The 15,456-nt window shown below is 49.4% G+C and overlaps 21 non-coding genes across 21 annotated transcripts; all 21 read left to right on the forward strand.

Annotated features, from left to right (window-relative positions):
* Positions 1-12: 12 nt before the first annotated feature.
* trnal-uag (transfer RNA leucine (anticodon UAG)) lies at positions 13-94 on the forward strand. The gene has a single exon. It is a non-coding gene; the product is annotated as a tRNA-Leu (tRNA).
* A 321-nt stretch (positions 95-415) lies between these two features.
* Positions 416-497, forward strand: trnal-aag (transfer RNA leucine (anticodon AAG)). Its single transcript has one exon. It is a non-coding gene; the product is annotated as a tRNA-Leu (tRNA).
* Positions 498-1,321: 824 nt separating this feature from the next.
* trnal-uag (transfer RNA leucine (anticodon UAG)) lies at positions 1,322-1,403 on the forward strand. The gene has a single exon. It is a non-coding gene; the product is annotated as a tRNA-Leu (tRNA).
* Positions 1,404-1,724: 321 nt separating this feature from the next.
* trnal-aag (transfer RNA leucine (anticodon AAG)) lies at positions 1,725-1,806 on the forward strand. Its single transcript has one exon. It is a non-coding gene; the product is annotated as a tRNA-Leu (tRNA).
* An 825-nt stretch (positions 1,807-2,631) lies between these two features.
* Positions 2,632-2,713, forward strand: trnal-uag (transfer RNA leucine (anticodon UAG)). The gene has a single exon. It is a non-coding gene; the product is annotated as a tRNA-Leu (tRNA).
* A 321-nt stretch (positions 2,714-3,034) lies between these two features.
* Positions 3,035-3,116, forward strand: trnal-aag (transfer RNA leucine (anticodon AAG)). The gene has a single exon. It is a non-coding gene; the product is annotated as a tRNA-Leu (tRNA).
* An 824-nt stretch (positions 3,117-3,940) lies between these two features.
* trnal-uag (transfer RNA leucine (anticodon UAG)) lies at positions 3,941-4,022 on the forward strand. The gene has a single exon. It is a non-coding gene; the product is annotated as a tRNA-Leu (tRNA).
* Positions 4,023-4,343: 321 nt separating this feature from the next.
* trnal-aag (transfer RNA leucine (anticodon AAG)) lies at positions 4,344-4,425 on the forward strand. Its single transcript has one exon. It is a non-coding gene; the product is annotated as a tRNA-Leu (tRNA).
* An 831-nt stretch (positions 4,426-5,256) lies between these two features.
* Positions 5,257-5,338, forward strand: trnal-aag (transfer RNA leucine (anticodon AAG)). Its single transcript has one exon. It is a non-coding gene; the product is annotated as a tRNA-Leu (tRNA).
* Positions 5,339-5,659: 321 nt separating this feature from the next.
* trnal-aag (transfer RNA leucine (anticodon AAG)) lies at positions 5,660-5,741 on the forward strand. The gene has a single exon. It is a non-coding gene; the product is annotated as a tRNA-Leu (tRNA).
* Positions 5,742-6,565: 824 nt separating this feature from the next.
* On the forward strand, positions 6,566-6,647 carry trnal-uag (transfer RNA leucine (anticodon UAG)). The gene has a single exon. It is a non-coding gene; the product is annotated as a tRNA-Leu (tRNA).
* A 321-nt stretch (positions 6,648-6,968) lies between these two features.
* trnal-aag (transfer RNA leucine (anticodon AAG)) lies at positions 6,969-7,050 on the forward strand. The gene has a single exon. It is a non-coding gene; the product is annotated as a tRNA-Leu (tRNA).
* Positions 7,051-7,874: 824 nt separating this feature from the next.
* Positions 7,875-7,956, forward strand: trnal-uag (transfer RNA leucine (anticodon UAG)). Its single transcript has one exon. It is a non-coding gene; the product is annotated as a tRNA-Leu (tRNA).
* A 321-nt stretch (positions 7,957-8,277) lies between these two features.
* trnal-aag (transfer RNA leucine (anticodon AAG)) lies at positions 8,278-8,359 on the forward strand. Its single transcript has one exon. It is a non-coding gene; the product is annotated as a tRNA-Leu (tRNA).
* Positions 8,360-9,183: 824 nt separating this feature from the next.
* Positions 9,184-9,265, forward strand: trnal-uag (transfer RNA leucine (anticodon UAG)). Its single transcript has one exon. It is a non-coding gene; the product is annotated as a tRNA-Leu (tRNA).
* A 321-nt stretch (positions 9,266-9,586) lies between these two features.
* Positions 9,587-9,668, forward strand: trnal-aag (transfer RNA leucine (anticodon AAG)). Its single transcript has one exon. It is a non-coding gene; the product is annotated as a tRNA-Leu (tRNA).
* A 1,227-nt stretch (positions 9,669-10,895) lies between these two features.
* trnal-aag (transfer RNA leucine (anticodon AAG)) lies at positions 10,896-10,977 on the forward strand. The gene has a single exon. It is a non-coding gene; the product is annotated as a tRNA-Leu (tRNA).
* Positions 10,978-11,801: 824 nt separating this feature from the next.
* trnal-uag (transfer RNA leucine (anticodon UAG)) lies at positions 11,802-11,883 on the forward strand. The gene has a single exon. It is a non-coding gene; the product is annotated as a tRNA-Leu (tRNA).
* Positions 11,884-12,203: 320 nt separating this feature from the next.
* Positions 12,204-12,285, forward strand: trnal-aag (transfer RNA leucine (anticodon AAG)). Its single transcript has one exon. It is a non-coding gene; the product is annotated as a tRNA-Leu (tRNA).
* A 1,227-nt stretch (positions 12,286-13,512) lies between these two features.
* trnal-aag (transfer RNA leucine (anticodon AAG)) lies at positions 13,513-13,594 on the forward strand. The gene has a single exon. It is a non-coding gene; the product is annotated as a tRNA-Leu (tRNA).
* An 824-nt stretch (positions 13,595-14,418) lies between these two features.
* trnal-uag (transfer RNA leucine (anticodon UAG)) lies at positions 14,419-14,500 on the forward strand. The gene has a single exon. It is a non-coding gene; the product is annotated as a tRNA-Leu (tRNA).
* Positions 14,501-15,456: the final 956 nt, after the last annotated feature.

Consider the following 15,456-nt stretch of genomic DNA (forward strand, 5'->3'; position numbering starts at 1 on the left):
CCTTCTCCAAGAGGTAGCGTGGCTGAGCGGTCCAGGGCGCTGGATTTAGGCTCCAGTCTCTCCGGGGGCGTGGGTTCGAATCCCACCGCTGCCAGCAGTGGTTTTAAAGAGGCTCTATTGCCAGCAGTCAGCCAGGCCATCTACGCGCTTTGGAAGTCTCACGTGGACCGTTTCTCAATCAGAAGGCTGCAGCTTCGGCGGGTCGCGTTTGTAGGCTGCGTACGTTATAAATACTTTCTTGTTTCAGAATACTAACAAATATCAGGTTGACTCTTATTCTCAGTTAATGGGAAAATTGCTGTAATATGCTTGTGACTTGCGAATGTATTGTTCAGTTAACTTGAATGAAGCTGGCTTGATTCTCGATGCAGCCTGCATATGCGAGCTCCGGACAACCGACGCAAGCCCTTTAAGTGGTAGCGTGGCCGAGCGGTCTAAGGCGCTGGATTAAGGCTCCAGTCTCTTCGGGGGCGTGGGTTCGAATCCCACCGCTGCCAGGAGCACTTTTAAAGAGGCTCAATTGGCAGCAGTCGGGCACTGTATCAGAGATTTCTGTAAAGCCAGGAATACACTGCAGGATTTTTACCCTCCTATAAGATCATTACCTTATCACACTGTGCGTCATAGATCGTTTAAACCCGGGTACGACAGGCATGTAGACTGTACGATGATGACACGGAAGCTTCGGCGGCTGCGTCACACGTTAGCGAAACGTCAACAGCATGCGCTCGCGTTAAACAAATACCAGTACGCAGGTCGTAGCAGCAAACACACTGTGCGTTGATCATGCTGAATTTCTGACACTGTCAGAAAACTATCGTAGGCTATCTTTGGACGAAAGACCGGAAAAACGGCCGTCTTTGAACCTCTCTCATTGTATGACATAGGACCACCGATGAAGAGCCACGATCACTGAAATCGCGACGATTGTTTCACGATGGCAATCTTTCGTCTGGGACAGCCAATAATCGTGCAGTGTATCCCGGGCTTCAGAGTATTGGGAGAATAAAGTGGTTTTGGCATGCAAGAACATCCCACATGTTAATTGGTTTGTCAGAAGCGCTTCCTTTAGATTTCTGTGGGAGCTTTGGGAATCTCACCTAATTTTCGAGTTTAAGCAAACCCCATGGCTTCATTTGTTGTGTCAGATGTACTTTCTAAACGATAGAACTCTGTAGGATTTGGGATCTCCAGGAGTATGACTCAGCACAGCAGGACCTCAAAGGTGTTTCTCTCCCGCCGACGAGATCCTCGAAATCAACTGAGGCTGTCCGTGGAGCTGCACCCACACCGAAACGCACCAGAGAGCCCTTCTCCAAGAGGTAGCGTGGCCGAGCGGTCCAAGGCGCTGGATTTAGGCTCCAGTCTCTCCGGGGGCGTGGGTTCGAATCCCACCGCTGCCAGCAGTGGTTTTAAAGAGGCTCTATTGCCAGCAGTCAGCCAGGCCATCTACGCGCTTTGGAAGTCTCACGTGGACCGTTTCTCAATCAGAAGGCTGCAGCTTCGGCGGGTCGCGTTTGTAGGCTGCGTACGTTATAAATACTTTCTTGTTTCAGAATACTAACAAATATCAGGTTGACTCTTATTCTCAGTTAATGGGAAAATTGCTGTAATATGCTTGTGACTTGCGAATGTATTGTTCAGTTAACTTGAATGAAGCTGGCTTGATTCTCGATGCAGCCTGCATATGCGAGCTCCGGACAACCGACGCAAGCCCTTTAAGTGGTAGCGTGGCCGAGCGGTCTAAGGCGCTGGATTAAGGCTCCAGTCTCTTCGGGGGCGTGGGTTCGAATCCCACCGCTGCCTGGAGCACTTTTAAAGAGGCTCAATTGGCAGCAGTCGGGCACTGTATCAGAGATTTCTGTAAAGCCAGGAATACACTGCAGGATTTTTACCCTCCTATAAGATCATTACCTTATCACACTGTGCGTCATAGATCGTTTAAACCCGGGTACGACAGGCATGTAGACTGTACGATGATGACACGGAAGCTTCGGCGGCTGCGTCACACGTTAGCGAAACGTCAACAGCATGCGCTCGCGTTAAACAAATACCAGTACGCAGGTCGTAGCAGCAAACACACTGTGCGTTGATCATGCTGAATTTCTGACACTGTCAGAAAAACAATCGTAGGCTATCTTTGGACGAAAGACCGGAAAAACGGCCGTCTTTGAACCTCTCTCATTGTATGACATAGGACCACCGATGAAGAGCCACGATCACTGAAATCGCGACGATTGTTTCACGATGGCAATCTTTCGTCTGGGACAGCCAATAATCGTGCAGTGTATCCCGGGCTTCAGAGTATTGGGAGAATAAAGTGGTTTTGGCATGCAAGAACATCCCACATGTTAATTGGTTTGTCAGAAGCGCTTCCTTTAGATTTCTGTGGGAGCTTTGGGAATCTCACCTAATTTTCGAGTTTAAGCAAACCCCATGGCTTCATTTGTTGTGTCAGATGTACTTTCTAAACGATAGAACTCTGTAGGATTTGGGATCTCCAGGAGTATGACTCAGCACAGCAGGACCTCAAAGGTGTTTCTCTCCCGCCTACGAGATCCTCGAAATCAACTGAGGCTGTCCGTGGAGCTGCACCCACACCGAAACGCACCAGAGAGCCCTTCTCCAAGAGGTAGCGTGGCCGAGCGGTCCAAGGCGCTGGATTTAGGCTCCAGTCTCTCCGGGGGCGTGGGTTCGAATCCCACCGCTGCCAGTAGTGGTTTTAAAGAGGCTCTATTGCCAGCAGTCAGCCAGGCCATCTACGCGCTTTGGAAGTCTCACGTGGACCGTTTCTCAATCAGAAGGCTGCAGCTTCGGCGGGTCGCGTTTGTAGGCTGCGTACGTTATAAATACTTTCTTGTTTCAGAATACTAACAAATATCAGGTTGACTCTTATTCTCAGTTAATGGGAAAATTGCTGTAATATGCTTGTGACTTGCGAATGTATTGTTCAGTTAACTTGAATGAAGCTGGCTTGATTCTCGATGCAGCCTGCATATGCGAGCTCCGGACAACCGACGCAAGCCCTTTAAGTGGTAGCGTGGCCGAGCGGTCTAAGGCGCTGGATTAAGGCTCCAGTCTCTTCGGGGGCGTGGGTTCGAATCCCACCGCTGCCAGGAGCACTTTTAAAGAGGCTCAATTGGCAGCAGTCGGGCACTGTATCAGAGATTTCTGTAAAGCCAGGAATACACTGCAGGATTTTTACCCTCCTATAAGATCATTACCTTATCACACTGTGCGTCATAGATCGTTTAAACCCGGGTACGACAGGCATGTAGACTGTACGATGATGACACGGAAGCTTCGGCGGCTGCGTCACACGTTAGCGAAACGTCAACAGCATGCGCTCGCGTTAAACAAATACCAGTACGCAGGTCGTAGCAGCAAACACACTGTGCGTTGATCATGCTGAATTTCTGACACTGTCAGAAAACTATCGTAGGCTATCTTTGGACGAAAGACCGGAAAAACGGCCGTCTTTGAACCTCTCTCATTGTATGACATAGGACCACCGATGAAGAGCCACGATCACTGAAATCGCGACGATTGTTTCACGATGGCAATCTTTCGTCTGGGACAGCCAATAATCGTGCAGTGTATCCCGGGCTTCAGAGTATTGGGAGAATAAAGTGGTTTTGGCATGCAAGAACATCCCACATGTTAATTGGTTTGTCAGAAGCGCTTCCTTTAGATTTCTGTGGGAGCTTTGGGAATCTCACCTAATTTTCGAGTTTAAGCAAACCCCATGGCTTCATTTGTTGTGTCAGATGTACTTTCTAAACGATAGAACTCTGTAGGATTTGGGATCTCCAGGAGTATGACTCAGCACAGCAGGACCTCAAAGGTGTTTCTCTCCCGCCGACGAGATCCTCGAAATCAACTGAGGCTGTCCGTGGAGCTGCACCCACACCGAAACGCACCAGAGAGCCCTTCTCCAAGAGGTAGCGTGGCCGAGCGGTCCAAGGCGCTGGATTTAGGCTCCAGTCTCTCCGGGGGCGTGGGTTCGAATCCCACCGCTGCCAGCAGTGGTTTTAAAGAGGCTCTATTGCCAGCATTCAGCCAGGCCATCTACGCGCTTTGGAAGTCTCACGTGGACCGTTTCTCAATCAGAAGGCTGCAGCTTCGGCGGGTCGCATTTGTAGGCTGCGTACGTTATAAATACTTTCTTGTTTCAGAATACTAACAAATATCAGGTTGACTCTTATTCTCAGTTAATGGGAAAATTGCTGTAATATGCTTGTGACATGCGAATGTATTGTTCAGTTAACTTGAATGAAGCTGGCTTGATTCTCGATGCAGCCTGCATATGCGAGCTCTGGACAACCGACGCAAGCCCTTTAAGTGGTAGCGTGGCCGAGCGGTCTAAGGCGCTGGATTAAGGCTCCAGTCTCTTTGGGGGCGTGGGTTCGAATCCCACCGCTGCCAGGAGCACTTTTAAAGAGGATCAATTGGCAGCAGTCGTGCACTGTATCAGAGATTTCTGTGAAGCCAGGAATACACTGCAGGATTTTTACCCTCCTATAAGATCATTACCTTATCACACTGTGCGTCATAGATCGTTTAAACCCGGGTACGACAGGCATGTAGACTGTACGATGATGACACGGAAGCTTCGGCGGCTGCGTCACACGTTAGCGAAACGTCAACAGCATGCACTCGCGTTAAACAAATACCAGTACGCAGGTCGTAGCAGCAAACACACTGTGCGTTGATCATGCTGAATTTCTGACACTGTCAGAAAACTATCGTAGGCCACCGCTACGATTTGGACGAAAGACCGGAAAAACGGCCGTCTTTGAACATCTCTCATTGTATGACATAGGACCACCGATGAAGAGCCACGATCACTGAAATCGCGACGATTGTTTCACGATGGCAATCTTTCGTCTGGGACAGCCAATAATCGTGCAGTGTATCCCGGGCTTCAGAGTATTGGGAGAATAAAGTGGTTTTGGCATGCAAGAACATCCCACATGTTAATTGGTTTGTCAGAAGCGCTTCCTTTAGATTTCTGTGGGAGCTTTGGGAATCTCACCTAATTTTCGAGTTTAAGCAAACCCCATGGCTTCATTTGTTGTGTCAGATGTACTTTCTAAACGATAGAACTCTGTAGGATTTGGGATCTCCAGGAGTATGACTCAGCACAGCAGGACCTCAAAGGTGTTTCTCTCCCGCCGACGAGATCCTCGAAATCAACTGAGGCTGTCCGTGGAGCTGCACCCACACCGAAACGCACCAGAGAGCCCTTCTCCAAGAGGTAGCGTGGCCGAGCGGTCCAAGGCGCTGGATTAAGGCTCCAGTCTCTTCGGGGGCGTGGGTTCAAATCCCACCGCTGCCAGCAGTGGTTTTAAAGAGGCTCTATTGCCAGCAGTCAGCCAGGCCATCTACGCGCTTTGGAAGTCTCACGTGGACCGTTTCTCAATCAGAAGGCTGCAGCTTCGGCGGGTCGCGTTTGTAGGCTGCGTACGTTATAAATACTTTCTTGTTTCAGAATACTAACAAATATCAGGTTGACTCTTATTCTCAGTTAATGGGAAAATTGCTGTAATATGCTTGTGACTTGCGAATGTATTGTTCAGTTAACTTGAATGAAGCTGGCTTGATTCTCGATGCAGCCTGCATATGCGAGCTCCGGACAACCGACGCAAGCCCTTTAAGTGGTAGCGTGGCCGAGCGGTCTAAGGCGCTGGATTAAGGCTCCAGTCTCTTCGGGGGCGTGGGTTCGAATCCCACCGCTGCCAGGAGCACTTTTAAAGAGGCTCAATTGGCAGCAGTCGGGCACTGTATCAGAGATTTCTGTAAAGCCAGGAATACACTGCAGGATTTTTGCCCTCCTATAAGATCATTACCTTATCACACTGTGCGTCATAGATCGTTTAAAACCGGGTACGACAGGCATGTAGACTGTACGATGATGACACGAAGGCTTCGGCGGCTGCGTCACACGTTAGCGAAACGTCAACAGCATGCGCTCGCGTTAAACAAATACCAGTACGCAGGTCGTAGCAGCAAACACACTGTGCGTTGATCATGCTGAATTTCTGACACTGTCAGAAAACTATCGTAGGCTATCTTTGGACGAACGACCAGGAAAACGGCCGTCTTTGAACCCCTCTCATTGTACGACATAGGACCACCGATGAAGAGCCACGATCACTGAAATCGCGACGATTGTTTCACGATGGCAATCTTTCGTCTGGGACAGCCAATAATCGTGCAGTGTATCCCGGGCTTCAGAGTATTGGGAGAATAAAGTGGTTTTGGCATGCAAGAACATCCCACATGTTAATTTGTTTGTCAGAAGCGCTTCCTTTAGATTTCTGTGGGAGCTTTGGGAATCTCACCCAATTTTCGAGTTTAAGCAAACCCCATGGCTTCATTTGTTGTGTCAGATGTACTTTCTAAACGATAGAACTCTGTAGGATTTGGGATCTCCAGGAGTATGACTCAGCACAGCAAGACCTCAAAGGTGTTTCTCTCCCGCCGACGAGATCCTTGAAATCAACTGAGGCTCTCCGTGGAGCTGCACCCACACCGAAACGCACCAGAGAGCCCTTCTCCAAGAGGTAGCGTGGCCGAGCGGTCCAAGGCGCTGGATTTAGGCTCCAGTCTCTCCGGGGGCGTGGGTTTGAATCCCACCGCTGCCAGCAGTGGTTTTAAAGAGGCTCTATTGCCAGCAGTCAGCCAGGCCATCTACGCGCTTTGGAAGTCTCACGTGGACCGTTTCTCAATCAGAAGGCTGCAGCTTCGGGGGGTCGCGTTTGTAGGCTGCGTACGTTATAAATACTTTCTTGTTTCAGAATACTAACAAATATCAGGTTGACTCTTATTCTCAGTTAATGGGAAAATTGCTGTAATATGCTTGTGACTTGCGAATGTATTGTTCAGTTAACTTGAATGAAGCTGGCTTGATTCTCGATGCAGCCTGCATATGCGAGCTCCGGACACCCGACGCAAGCCCTTTAAGTGGTAGCGTGGCCGAGCGGTCTAAGGCGCTGGATTAAGGCTCCAGTCTCTTCGGGGGCGTGGGTTCGAATCCCACCGCTGCCAGGAGCACTTTTAAAGAGGCTCAATTGGCAGCAGTCGGGCACTGTATCAGAGATTTCTGTAAAGCCAGGAATACACTGCAGGATTTTTGCCCTCCTATAAGATCATTACCTTATCACACTGTGCGTCATAGATCGTTTAAACCCGGGTACGACAGGCATGTAGACTGTACGATGATGACACGGAAGCTTCGGCGGCTGCGTCACACGTTAGCGAAACGTCAACAGCATGCGCTCGCGTTAAACAAATACCAGTACGCAGGTCGTAGCAGCAAACACACTGTGCATTGATCATGCTGAATTTCTGACACTGTCAGAAAACTATCGTAGGCTATCTTTGGACGAAAGACCGGGAAAACGGCCGTCTTTGAACCTCTCTCATTGTACGACATAGGACCACCGATGAAGAGCCACGATCACTGAAATCGCGACGATTGTTTCACGATGGCAATCTTTCGTCTGGGACAGCCAATAATAGTGCAGTGTATCCCGGGCTTCAGAGTATTGGGAGAATAAAGTGGTTTTGGCATGCAAGAACATCCCACATGTTAATTGGTTTGTCAGAAGCGCTTCCTTTAGATTTCTGTGGGAGCTTTGGGAATCTCACCTAATTTTCGAGTTTAAGCAAACCCCATGGCTTCATTTGTTGTGTCAGATGTACTTTCTAAACGATAGAACTCTGTAGGATTTGGGATCTCCAGGAGTATGACTCAGCACAGCAGGACCTCAAAGGTGTTTCTCTCCCGCCGACGAGATCCTCGAAATCAACTGAGGCTGTCCGTGGAGCTGCACCCACACCGAAACGCACCAGAGAGCCCTTCTCCAAGAGGTAGCGTGGCCGAGCGGTCCAAGGCGCTGGATTTAGGCTCCAGTCTCTCCGGGGGCGTGGGTTTGAATCCCACCGCTGCCAGCAGTGGTTTTAAAGAGGCTCTATTGCCAGCAGTCAGCCAGGCCATCTACGCGCTTTGGAAGTCTCACGTGGACCGTTTCTCAATCAGAAGGCTGCAGCTTCGGCGGGTCGCGTTTGTAGGCTGCGTACGTTATAAATACTTTCTTGTTTCAGAATACTAACAAATATCAGGTTGACTCTTATTCTCAGTTAATGGGAAAATTGCTGTAATATGCTTGTGACTTGCGAATGTATTGTTCAGTTAACTTGAATGAAGCTGGCTTGATTCTCGATGCAGCCTGCATATGCGAGCTCCAGACACCCGACGCAAGCCCTTTGAGTGGTAGCGTGGCCGAGCGGTCTAAGGCGCTGGATTAAGGCTCCAGTCTCTTCGGGGGCGTGGGTTCGAATCCCACCGCTGCCAGGAGCACTTTTAAAGAGGCTCAATTGGCAGCAGTCGGGCACTGTATCAGAGATTTCTGTAAAGCCAGGAATACACTGCAGGATTTTTGCCCTCCTATAAGATCATTACCTTATCACACTGTGCGTCATAGATCGTTTAAACCCGGGTACGACAGGCATGTAGACTGTACGATGATGACACGGAAGCTTCGGCGGCTGCGTCACACGTTAGCGAAACGTCAACAGCATGCGCTCGCGTTAAACAAATACCAGTACGCAGGTCGTAGCAGCAAACACACTGTGCATTGATCATGCTGAATTTCTGACACTGTCAGAAAACTATCGTAGGCTATCTTTGGACGAAAGACCGGGAAAACGGCCGTCTTTGAACCTCTTTCATTGTACGACATAGGACCACCGATGAAGAGCCACGATCACTGAAATCGCGACGATTGTTTCACGATGGCAATCTTTCGTCTGGGACAGCCAATAATCGTGCAGTGTATCCCGGGCTTCAGAGTATTGGGAGAATAAAGTGGTTTTGGCATGCAAGAACATCCCACATGTTAATTGGTTTGTCAGAAGCGCTTCCTTTAGATTTCTGTGGGAGCTTTGGGAATCTCACCTAATTTTCGAGTTTAAGCAAACCCCATGGCTTCATTTGTTGTGTCAGATGTACTTTCTAAACGATAGAACTCTGTAGGATTTGGGATCTCCAGGAGTATGACTCAGCACAGCAGGACCTCAAAGGTGTTTCTCTCCCGCCGACAAGATCCTCGAAATCAACTGAGGCTGTCCGTGGAGCTGCACCCACACCGAAACGCACCAGAGAGCCCTTCTCCAAGAGGTAGCGTGGCCGAGCGGTCCAAGGCGCTGGATTTAGGCTCCAGTCTCTCCGGGGGCGTGGGTTCGAATCCCACCGCTGCCAGCAGTGGTTTTAAAGAGGCTCTATTGCCAGCAGTCAGCCAGGCCATCTACGCGCTTTGGAAGTCTCACGTGGACCGTTTCTCAATCAGAAGGCTGCAGCTTCGGGGGGTCGCGTTTGTAGGCTGCGTACGTTATAAATACTTTCTTGTTTCAGAATACTAACAAATATCAGGTTGACTCTTATTCTCAGGTAATGGGAAAATTGCTGTAATATGCTTGTGACTTGCGAATGTATTGTTCAGTTAACTTGAATGAAGCTGGCTTGATTCTCGATGCAGCCTGCATATGCGAGCTCCGGACACCCGACGCAAGCCCTTTGAGTGGTAGCGTGGCCGAGCGGTCTAAGGCGCTGGATTAAGGCTCCAGTCTCTTCGGGGGCGTGGGTTCGAATCCCACCGCTGCCAGGAGCACTTTTAAAGAGGCTCAATTGGCAGCAGTCGGGCACTGTATCAGAGATTTCTGTAAAGCCAGGAATACACTGCAGGATTTTTGCCCTCCTATAAGATCATTACCTTATCACAAAGTGCGTCATAGATCGTTTAAACCCGGGTACGACAGGCATGTAGACTGTACGATGATGACACGGAAGCTTCGGCGGCTGCGTCACACGTTAGCGAAACGTCAACAGCATGCGCTCGCGTTAAACAAATACCAGTACGCAGGTCGTAGCAGCAAACACACTGTGCATTGATCATGCTGAATTTCTGACACTGTCAGAAAACTATCGTAGGCTATCTTTGGACGTAAGACCGGGAAAACGGCCGTCTTTGAACCTCTCTCATTGTACGACATAGGACCACCGATGAAGAGCCACGATCACTGAAATCGCGACGATTGTTTCACGATGGCAATCTTTCGTCTGGGACAGCCAATAATAGTGCAGTGTATCCCGGGCTTCAGAGTATTGGGAGAATAAAGTGGTTTTGGCATGCAAGAACATCCCACATGTTAATTGGTTTGTCAGAAGCGCTTCCTTTAGATTTCTGTGGGAGCTTTGGGAATCTCACCTAATTTTCGAGTTTAAGCAAACCCCATGGCTTCATTTGTTGTGTCAGATGTACTTTCTAAACGATAGAACTCTGTAGGATTTGGGATCTCCAGGAGTATGACTCAGCACAGCAGGACCTCAAAGGTGTTTCTCTCCCGCCGACGAGATCCTCGAAATCAACTGAGGCTGTCCGTGGAGCTGCACCCACACCGAAACGCACCAGAGAGCCCTTCTCCAAGAGGTAGCGTGGCCGAGCGGTCCAAGGCGCTGGATTTAGGCTGCAGTCTCTCCGGGGGCTTGGGTTCGAATCCCACCGCTGCCAGCAGTGGTTTTAAAGAGGCTCTATTGCCAGCAGTCAGCCAGGCCATCTATGCGCTTTGGATGTCTCACGTGGACCGTTTCTCAATCAGAAGGCTGCAGCTTCGGGGGGTCGCGGTTGTAGGCTGCGTACGTTATAAATACTTTCTTGTTTCAGAATACTAACAAATTTTAGGTTGACTCTTATTCTCAGTTAATGGGAAAATTGCTGTAATATGCTTGTGACTTGCGAATGTATTGTTCAGTTAACTTGAATGAAGCTGGCTTGATTCTCGATGCAGCCTGCATATGCGTCCTCCGGACAACCGACACAAGCCCTTTGAGTGGTAGCGTGGCCGAGCGGTCTAAGGCGCTGGATTAAGGCTCCAGTCTCTTCGGGGGCGTGGGTTCGAATCCCACCGCTGCCAGGAACACTTTTAAAGAGGCTCAATTGGCAGCAGTCGGGCACTGTATCAGAGATTTCTGTAAAGCCAGGAATACACTGCAGGATTTTCGCCCTCCTATAAGATCATTACCTTATCACACTGTGCGTCATAGATCGTTTAAACCCGGGTACGACAGGCATGTAGACTGTACGATGATGACACGGAAGCTTCGGCGGCTGCGTCACACGTTAGCGAAAAGTCAACAGCATGCGCTCGCGTTAAACAAATACCAGTACGCAGGTCGTAGCAGCAAACACACTGTGCGTTGATCATGCTGAATTTCTGACACTGTCAGAAAACTATCGTAGGCTATCTTTGGACGAAAGACCGGGAAAACGGCCGTCTTTGAACCTCTCTCATTGTACGACATAGGACCACCGATGAAGAGCCACGATCACTGAAATCGCGACGATTGTTTCACGATGGCAATCTTTCGTCTGGGACAGCCAATAATCGTGCAGTGTATCCCGGGCTTCAGAGTATTGGGAGAATAAAGTGGTTTTGGCATGCAAGAACATCCCACATGTTAATTGGTTTGTCAGAAGCGCTTCCTTTAGATTTCTGTGGGAGCTTTGGGAATCTCACCTAATTTTCGAGTTTAAGCAAACCCCATGGCTTCATTTGTTGTGTCAGATGTACTTTCTAAACGATAGAACTCTGTAGGATTTGGGATCTCCAGGAGTATGACTCAGCACAGCAGGACCTCAAAGGTGTTTCTCTCCCGCCGACAAGATCCTCGAAATCAACTGAGGCTGTCCGTGGAGCTGCACCCACACCGAAACGCACCAGAGAGCCCTTCTCCAAGAGGTAGCGTGGCCGAGCGGTCCAAGGCGCTGGATTTAGGCTCCAGTCTCTCCGGGGGCGTGGGTTTGAATCCCACCGCTGCCAGCAGTGGTTTTAAAGAGGCTCTATTGCCAGCAGTCAGCCAGGCCATCTACGCGCTTTGGAAGTCTCACGTGGACCGTTTCTCAATCAGAAGGCTGCAGCTTCGGGGGGTCGCGTTTGTAGGCTGCGTACGTTATAAATACTTTCTTGTTTCAGAATACTAACAAATATCAGGTTGACTCTTATTCTCAGGTAATGGGAAAATTGCTGTAATATGCTTGTGACTTGCGAATGTATTGTTCAGTTAACTTGAATGAAGCTGGCTTGATTCTCGATGCAGCCTGCATATGCGAGCTCCGGACACCCGACACAAGCCTTTGAGTGGTAGCGTGGCCGAGCGGTCTAAGGCGCTGGATTAAGGCTCCAGTCTCTTCGGGGGCGTGGGTTCGAATCCCACCGCTGCCAGGAGCACTTTTAAAGAGGCTCAATTGGCAGCAGTCGGGCACTGTATCAGAGATTTCTGTAAAGCCAGGAATACACTGCAGGATTTTTGCCCTCCTATAAGATCATTACCTTATCACACTGTGCGTCATAGATCGTTTAAACCCGGGTACGACAGGCATGTAGACTGTACGATGATGACACGGAAGCTTCGGCGGCTGCGTCACACGTTAGCGAAACGTCAACAGCATGCGCTCGCGTTAAACAAATACCAGTACGCAGGTCGTAGCAGCAAACACACTGTGCATTGATCATGCTGAATTTCTGACACTGTCAGAAAACTATCGTAGGCTATCTTTGGACGAAAGACCGGGAAAACGGCCGTCTTTGAACCTCTCTCATTGTACGACATAGGACCACCGATGAAGAGCCACGATCACTGAAATCGCGACGATTGTTTCACGATGGCAATCTTTCGTCTGGGACAGCCAATAATAGTGCAGTGTATCCCGGGCTTCAGAGTATTGGGAGAATAAAGTGGTTTTGGCATGCAAGAACATCCCACATGTTAATTGGTTTGTCAGAAGCGCTTCCTTTAGATTTCTGTGGGAGCTTTGGGAATCTCACCTAATTTTCGAGTTAAAGCAAACCCCATGGCTTCATTTGTTGTGTCAGATGTACTTTCTAAACGATAGAACTCTGTAGGATTTGGGATCTCCAGGAGTATGACTCAGCACAGCAGGACCTCAAAGGTGTTTCTCTCCCGCCGACGAGATCCTCGAAATCAACTGAGGCTGTCCGTGGAGCTGCACCCACACCGAAACGCACCAGAGAGCCCTTCTCCAAGAGGTAGCGTGGCCGAGCGGTCCAAGGCGCTGGATTTAGGCTGCAGTCTCTCCGGGGGCTTGGGTTCGAATCCCACCGCTGCCAGCAGTGGTTTTAAAGAGGCTCTATTGCCAGCAGTCAGCCAGGCCATCTACGCGCTTTGGATGTCTCACGTGGACCGTTTCTCAATCAGAAGGCTGCAGCTTCGGGGGGTCGCGGTTGTAGGCTGCGTACGTTATAAATACTTTCTTGTTTCAGAATACTAACAAATTTTAGGTTGACTCTTATTCTCAGTTAATGGGAAAATTGCTGTAATATGCTTGTGACTTGCGAATGTATTGTTCAGTTAACTTGAATGAAGCTGGCTTGATTCTCGATGCAGCCTGCATATGCGTCCTCCGGACAACCGACACAAGCCCTTTGAGTGGTAGCGTGGCCGAGCGGTCTAAGGCGCTGGATTAAGGCTCCAGTCTCTTCGGGGGCGTGGGTTCGAATCCCACCGCTGCCAGGAACACTTTTAAAGAGGCTCAATTGGCAGCACTCGGGCACTGTATCAGAGATTTCTGTAAAGCCAGGAATACACTGCAGGATTTTCGCCCTCCTATAAGATCATTACCTTATCACACTGTGCGTCATAGATCGTTTAAACCCGGGTACGACAGGCATGTAGACTGTACGATGATGACACGGAAGCTTCGGCGGCTGCGTCACAAGTTAGCGAAAAGTCAACAGCATGCGCTCGCGTTAAACAAATACCAGTACGCAGGTCGTAGCAGCAAACACACTGTGCGTTGATCATGCTGAATTTCTGACACTGTCAGAAAACTATCGTAGGCTATCTTTGGACGAAAGACCGGGAAAACGGCCGTCTTTGAACCTCTCTCATTGTACGACATAGGACCACCGATGAAGAGCCACGATCACTGAAATCGCGACGATTGTTTCACGATGGCAATCTTTCGTCTGGGACAGCCAATAATCGTGCAGTGTATCCCGGGCTTCAGAGTATTGGGAGAATAAAGTGGTTTTGGCATGCAAGAACATCCCACATGTTAATTGGTTTGTCAGAAGCGCTTCCTTTAGATTTCTGTGGGAGCTTTGGGAATCTCACCTAATTTTCGAGTTTAAGCAAACCCCATGGCTTCATTTGTTGTGTCAGATGTACTTTCTAAACGATAGAACTCTGTAGGATTTGGGATCTCCAGGAGTATGACTCAGCACAGCAGGACCTCAAAGGTGTTTCTCTCCCGCCGACGAGATCCTCGAAATCAACTGAGGCTGTCCGTGGAGCTGCACCCACACCGAAACGCACCAGAGAGCCCTTCTCCAAGAGGTAGCGTGGCCGAGCGGTCCAAGGCGCTGGATTTAGGCTCCAGTCTCTCCGGGGGCGTGGGTTCGAATCCCACCGCTGCCAGCAGTGGTTTTAAAGAGGCTCTATTGCCAGCAGTCAGCCAGGCCATCTACGCGCTTTGGATGTCTCACGTGGACCGTTTCTCAATCAGAAGGCTGCAGCTTCGGCGGGTCGCGTTTGTAGGCTGCATACGTTATAAATACTTTCTTGTTTCAGAATACTAACAAATATCAGGTTGACTCTTATTCTCAGTTAATGGGAAAATTGCTGTAATATGCTTGTGACTTGCGAATGTATTGTTCAGTTAACTTGAATGAAGCTGGCTTGATTCTCGATGCAGCCTGCATATGCGTCCTCCGGACAACCGACACAAGCCGTTTGAGTGGTAGCGTGGCCGAGCGGTCTAAGGCGCTGGATTAAGGCTCCAGTCTCTTTGGGGGCGTGGGTTCGATAAGATCATTACCTTATCACACTGTGCGTCATAGATCGTTTAAACCCGGGTACGACAGGCATGTAGACTGTACGATGATGACACGGAAGCTTCGGCGGCTGCGTCACACGTTAGCAAAACGTCAACAGCATGCGCTCGCGTTAAACAAATACCAGTACGCAGGTCGTAGCAGCAAACACACTGTGCGTTGATCATGCTGAATTTCTGACACTGTCAGAAAACTATCGTAGGCTATCTTTGGACGAACGACCGGGAAAACGGCCGTCTTTGAACCTCTCTCATTGTACGACATAGGACCACCGATGAAGAGCCACGATCACTGAAATCGCGACGATTGTTTCACGATGGCAATCTTTCGTCTGGGACAGCCAATAATCGTGCAGTGTATCCCGGGCTTCAGAGTATTGGGAGAATAAAGTGGTTTTGGCATGCAAGAACATCCCACATGTTAATTGGTTTGTCAGAAGCGCTTCCTTTAGATTTCTGTGGGAGCTTTGGGAATCTCACCTAATTTTCGAGTTTAAGCAAACCCCATGGCTTCATTTGTTGTGTCAGATGTACTTTCTAA

This window comes from Paramisgurnus dabryanus, chromosome 1 (genome assembly GCF_030506205.2).
Source record: "Paramisgurnus dabryanus chromosome 1, PD_genome_1.1, whole genome shotgun sequence".
Lineage (NCBI taxonomy): Eukaryota > Metazoa > Chordata > Actinopteri > Cypriniformes > Cobitidae > Paramisgurnus > Paramisgurnus dabryanus.